The following is a 6,714-nucleotide window of genomic DNA, read 5'->3' as shown; positions in this document are numbered from 1 at the left end:
GGAGGGGAGGGGAGGAGAGAGGAAAGGAGGAGGGGAGGGGAGGGGAGGAGAGATTGTTGAGAAAGAAGAGAGTGGCTGGTTCCTCTCTTGCCTCTCTTCTTCCTCAGTCACTGTATACTAATTTCTCCCCCTCCCCGTGTTGTTTGTGTTTCTGCTTTTGGGTTTTTTTTTGCTTTCAGTCTGTTCTCACCTAGATTAAGAGAGATGCCCACGCCCATGACTTCGTCGATGGAGTTAGCACCTCCTGGATCTTGGTGGGAGGCGGTCGCTGAGCTACTCTGGGCAGTGCTGCGCCCCTTGTCTTTGGTCTGTCTTGACCAAGCGGTCTCCAGCCTCTGATGAGTGCGTGGCACCTATTTTGTAATTTTCTTCGCTTGGTGATTACGGAAGTGTTCATTTAATAGCGGTCACATCACAGACTCTGCCCATGCTTCTGACTTACCTGCATCTATTTCCTGCTTCCAGCTTCTTCCCCCATCTTTGTTCATGGGGCGTGTGTCTATCTGTTCCACCTCATCTCTCCTTTCATACTTTAGAAGACCAACACCTCTGAGTCCATGGACCTTTTGAGAAGAACTTCCCCTTTGTGGATGCAGAAGCTCTGGGACTTCAGTGGGGACAGAGTGACCTCATCAGATGTGGCTGCCCTCGGTATGACCGGGGGTGTTAGACAGCCCTTGGGGACACAGAAGAGCCCAATAAAGGTGGCTGGTGTATATCAGGTTATGGGAAAGAAGATGGACTGGTGGCTGGGAGGGGCTGTGCATCTGGCCTTGCCTGCAAGGCGCCATGTGTGGAGCTCCTGAGCTGTCCTGCACTGACAACTGGTGGTCGACTTGTAGCACCCAGCTGAATTGAATCATGTTTACTAGACATGGAAGACCCACCTGAGGATTACTGGCAACAAAACAAGGGAAAAGCAAGAGGTGCTGATAAGGGGCTGTTGCTTCTCCTGGGCTTCCTGGGCCATTAGTTCTCCTAGAGGAGCTTGTTGTGCTGGCTTTCCTGATACGAACTTGGCTGTTCTCATTGACTGAGGAACTGAGGGTCTTGTTGTCACAGCTGAGAACAGCTGTGATTCTCCTTGGGGAGCTCTGGTCATCACTGTGAGCATCGCTTCCTGGCTCTGGAGGGGAAGATGGTGCCCTGCTGTCTCCTGGAGAAGCCTGTAGAGCTGGCTTTCCTGATGGGAACTTGGCTGTTATCATCAGAGGAGCTTGGGACCATTGCTGAGGATGGCTGTGCCACTTTTCAGGGGAGCGCTGGTCTTTACCTTGAGCGTCCTAGCTCTGGGGCAGATCCTTCTTCCCACTGGCACAGACTCTCTAGCCTCTACCGTTGACTTTTGGGCCTTCCCAGTGCAGATCCATGAAACACGCCTGAAAGAGGCATCGTCATGGGCTCCGGGTCTTCAGCTGGACTCAAGCGTGACACTCCTGTGGGATCCAGGCCCTCGCTGGAGTCTTTGGTCTTTAGTGTGTGGACAGACTTCCTGCACTTTTTTGTACAAAACTCTTTGGGTGACTACTATAAAATAACCCTATAAATTATGTGCCCTGTACTAAATTGTTCCCCTTATAAGCCCCAGACTACACGACCACCTGGGCAGCACTAGGTAACCTGTGTCACAGACGCCACAGGCCTTTTCTGGCTCTGGGCAGCTCAGGGGGCCGTGAGGTTCGGGTAGTACTCAGTGGCTTTCCTGGATGCTTTCCTCTGCTTTAGCAACTTTGATGACGTTGGTTTAACCCAGTGATGTCTGCTCAAGCTAGACAGAGGACAGCAGTTGCCCACCCTCAGTGGAAGGTAGAAAAGCACTGGAGAGTGCTCAGAGCATAAACACACCCAGATTGCCCGCTGCATACGGGTGCCGCTGTGCGGGGTGTGAGCGCAACAAGATGGTGTGCACAGAGAAAGGGCCAGACCCAGCTGATCAGTCCGGAAGCAACTGTCCTTCCCCGAAAGAGGCCTCTGAGAGCCTCTGTGTGCCAGTGTAGAAGCGGACCCCGTTGTTCCCACTGCTTCCGTGGGATGTGCTTGGTCATTGCTTTCCGACATGTGCCACAAAGAAGTTTTACCTGAAGTTAAACTTCCTGTGTGCCACAAAGATTGCAAGTTTGGTTGCCTAAGTGGGGGAGGTCCAGGCTCTGTCCTGTCTAGATCCTGGCAGACATGGACAGCCACTGTGAATCCCCCAGGTGTCGCCAGCCCTCTCCTAGCATGAACTGACTCTGGTGCCAGCCCAAGGTTGCCTGCTGTCTTGCTCCAGCCCTGACACAGTGCCACAAGGTCGGGCTCCACACCACCTGGGTTCCCGGGAACCACGCCTCTCTGTTCCCATGGCCAACCTACCGACCTACCAGCTCAGCTTCTCTCTAGCCCCACCCAAACAAGAGGCCTTCTAGGCTCGCCCCTCTCCTTCCAGACTTTCAAACCTAGGATCAATCAAACATTTCCTCAACCTGACACTGCTCAAGAAAGAAACCCAAAGAATTGGGGACTCGCAGAAGAAACCTGACCATGGTAGCCAGGTGCCACAGAGACCAGTAGCTCAGGGCACTCCCCATGCCAAGGACCAGTGCTCAAGGACCAAGTGAATCTGGCACACTGTGTTTAATGAAAGGAAAATGAAACAAGGCAAAGGAAGGAATGAATGACAGATTTGGGAGCTCCCGGAGCAGATTCTGAGAATCCCAGCCAACAATGTCATGAGACAGCTTTGACAGAAGAGCAGATGTAGACCTAGCAAATAACTTAATTGGCCACAGCTTAGTGGATTGACCAGCCAGTTTATTTCAGCTGAATTACTTAATTAGCTACAGAGTCTCCAACCAGATCTCCAGCCATAGCCTGGTTACTGAGTTTAAATCCAATTTGGGTCTGGCCCGTTGGACCCAGGGTAGAAGCAAGTCCAAGTGAATGGCCTCACAAAACATTATTTCACATGGCCAGTGCGTGAGGACATCAAAGAAGTCCCGTGCTCTTGGGGAATCTGGAGGAATGGCCCTGTGAGAGCTGACCCAACTTGTGGTCCTGCTGTACAGTGTTTTAGACTCCTTCAGAGCCGGGGAGGATGGCAGCCCCGCCGCCCAGACTGAGGGCCAGGCCCTGGTCTGGCTTTGGTGCTGCCTGACTCCTGTCCCAACCCTGACCTGTGGCCAACCCTGACCTGTGGCTCCCTTCCTGAGAAATGTGCACCCCCAAGCCCATTGTCCCCCCAGCACCGGCGGGCCAGTCTGGCAACTCCCAGAGATGCGCTCAGGCTTCCTAGAGTCTCCGGGGCTGCTGACTCTGGGCTACCTGTGCCCATGATGCCCATCGGGGAGCTCTGGCTCCCGGTGGCCCCTCAGCTGCTTCCCGGATCACCAAGACACTATAGGCAACTGCTTCAACTCTACAGAACAGAGGTTGGCTATGGCTGTCAGTTTGTAGAGGTTTCAGTACTCAGACAACTGGCTGTAGGACAGGGCAGCATGGCAGAGGGAGCTGGCAGAGGAGAAACAGCCCGCAGGATGGCTGCAGGGAGCAGGGAGAGCTCCAAGAAGGAGGAGGAGGAAGGTAAATCCCTCCAGGGTGAGTCCTCCTGCCAGGGTTCACCTCCCCATACCACAGTTAGCTGCAATGGGCCGCTACGTCCCCAAAGCCTCCCCTATAGGGGCCTGATGCCGTGGGTGACGGCCACAGCACTCAGGGTCATGCTTCATGGGAATAATAGCCTGCTGTTTGCTAAAAGCACCCTTAAAATAAAGCTCTGTTCATATAATTGCCACTCAAGTGTCTTTCAATATCAACATTAAAGCATAGCCTTTGTCAATAATTTTAAATTCAGACAGGTATGATGTAGCCCCAGCGTTCTGGAAGCCTGGACCAGAAATTTACATATTTGAGGCCAGGTAAGGCAACTTCGCAACTTACTGAAACTCTGCCTCAAAGTTTGGAAAAAGAAACAATCAAAGGGCTAGATATGTTGCTCAGTGTGACTCAATCCCCAGCGCTGATGAACAAAACAAATAAAAACAAGACATCAAGTTCATCTAGTTAAAAGCCACTCAATAAATGGCTACGCTATTATAAAATTAAGAAAAAGGATAAGATTAACTGAAATGTCTTTCATTAATCATTTCTTTTCATTGATATTTGAGCCGCAGTAGACCGTTAACAACTCATGACACCAGCCCAGGTGCCCATCTTTAGGAGCCTCTTACCGCTTGCAGTATCTCAGAGATGGCGAGAATCTGCTGGTAATTGTCCTGCTTGTTCTTGTTAGGGGCAATTATCAGATTTCTGACTGTGCATCCCCAAAGGAATGCACTATAATCTGACTTCAGAAAACAACAACAGCAAAACAGCCAAACATGAAACAAGACATCTAATGCTTCATTAATCCAGCCTGTCACCATTTCACAGCTCTCATTTGTGAAAAAAAATACTATCCACATGCCGATATCCCTCCTTCCGAATAGCAAGCTGTTGGCACCTGTTAGCACCCTTCCGCCTTCGAGGAGTCAGAGGAGCAATTTGTTCTCCACTTCAAGCACTGGAAACAATGACAACTTTGAAGAAAAAACTGTACTAGTTATCTTTCGACCATTATTCACTCTTTCAGGTTCTTACAGTAGGCAGACGATAAAATGCCTATATATGTGGGCCTGACTTATTTTATTTATGCTTATGGCCTCTTTGCATCCATTTACCTATAAAAGCCTCGAGTTTATTTTTCTTTATAGCTGAGTAATCCTGCATTGTATAAAAAGGGGAAGAAACTGATCCATTAAAGAACAACTGGGTAGGGCCAGGGATACAGCTCAGTAGAATAAGTGCTTGCCTGGCAAGCACAGGATCCTGAGTTCAATCCCTAGTACTGCAAAATAAATAAATAAGTAAGAACAACTGAGATTGGGGAAGGAGAATGGGCTAAGGTACTAATATACATAGATAGATAGATAGATAGATAGATAGATAGATAGTAAGATAGCTAAGGTAATTGCAGTACTAATTTCTATTAGTTCATTAAAAGAAACTGTTTATACAGACCAACCTTACATGCCTATATCTAGTAATCTAAGCAACTACTTCACAGATAACAAAATGCAACATAATGACCATTGATAATTTCCTATCACTTTGTTTAGAAATTCTATATTGTTTCCATTGTTCTCTCAGTCTCCTTAAAGGAAAACAACTTTTAAAAAGCAACGCGATCCTTAGACTTTTGATAGTGTGCAAGTTTCCCCAGTGCAAGTGCTCGCACTCCTGGGAAACTCGCTTGGGTAGGTCGCTGGATGCAAAGATCGAAAACCTTCAACCTGACCATTTCGAAGTGGTCTTGCACCTGACCACCAGTGAGAGGACTGCTGCCACTCACTGAGATGTCCCGATTCAGCAGGGTGATTGGGCACAGGGAACTTAGGACGCCCAGGGATCCCGGGGATTCCTGATGCCCAGAATTGCCCTTCCTAACACTGTCAAAGCCTCATGACTTGTGAATGTCCCAAAGTCAGTGGGAAGGTGCAATTTGAACTCTTTTGCAGAGTAAAACAGTAAGGAAACTCTGAGCTGAACCTCAGATATATGGACAAGAGGTGATCGTGGGTATGACGAAAACCAGAAGAGGATGAACACAAAGTCAGTTTAAGAGGCGCAGAGTAGAAAGGGTTTGTTCACCTAACAACAGTGGAAGCAAGAGTGCTAATCTGGAAAAGAACAACTTTTGTTGGGTCTGTCTGTCCAACAGTCAACTAAATAACTGAAAACTTAAGGGCTAGTCGAAACAAACTTGAATCCACAAAAGCAAATCCTCATCTGTAAAGAATGGCTAAAAGGATACCAAAGGTAAAATAATTTTTATCCCTTCTTAAAGGTCATTGAAGGTCGGGGTGTAGCTCAGCAGTACAGTGCCTGCCTGGCAAACATGAGGTTGTGAGTTCTATTCCCAATACAAATTAATTAATTAATTAGTTATCTGAAATGTAGAAGTTGGCATTGTGCTCTGCATGTGTGAGTTACCTCTCGATCTGCCTGTGTGCATATATGCATACAGTATATATGGAATCACGGTAACTTACATGTAAAGCACAGGTGAAAGTGGACTGTAAAAATTAGAAAATGAGGGCTAGAGAAATGAGCGATACATTCCTGCAAGCTTCCTGTAGTGCATGTGAAACAGTCTTCTTTATCTCGAGGTTAACTCTGGTCACTCAGAACTTACCAGACCCATATAAAATACAAAGTAGCTTGCAAATAATGTTAGAATTACATATACCATGGATGAATAAAGTTTTACTAACCTAAAAGTAGACAGTAAAATGCAAATAGAAAAAAACATGATTTTTAAAGGTGTATAGAAAATGACCAACAAATTAATGGATTTTAATCCAATATATTATTAATTAAGTAAGTATAAATAGTTCAAATCATCAGTTAAAAAATAGGAATGTTCAGATTGGATTAAAGACAAGATTATGTGCTCCCTACAAGAATCAAAACCAAATCATTAAAAACATATCATGTGAACACTAGCCCAAGAGAATATAAAAGCAGACTTCACAGCAAGGAATGCCACCAACAACAAAAAGGAGAAATAGTAATCATAGACATAATAATAACATGATAGAGCTGGGGAGAGAGCTCAGTAGAATAAGTGCTTGCCTGGCAACCTCAGGGTCCTGAGTTCAATCCCTGGTAGCAAAAAGTAATAATAATAATAATAATAAT

Source organism: Octodon degus, unplaced genomic scaffold, assembly GCF_000260255.1.
Source record: "Octodon degus isolate 3935 unplaced genomic scaffold, OctDeg1.0 scaffold00076, whole genome shotgun sequence".
In the NCBI taxonomy this organism is placed as follows: domain Eukaryota; kingdom Metazoa; phylum Chordata; class Mammalia; order Rodentia; family Octodontidae; genus Octodon; species Octodon degus.
The sequence above is the reverse complement of the archived record's forward strand: the minus strand, read 5'-3'. Positions refer to the sequence as shown.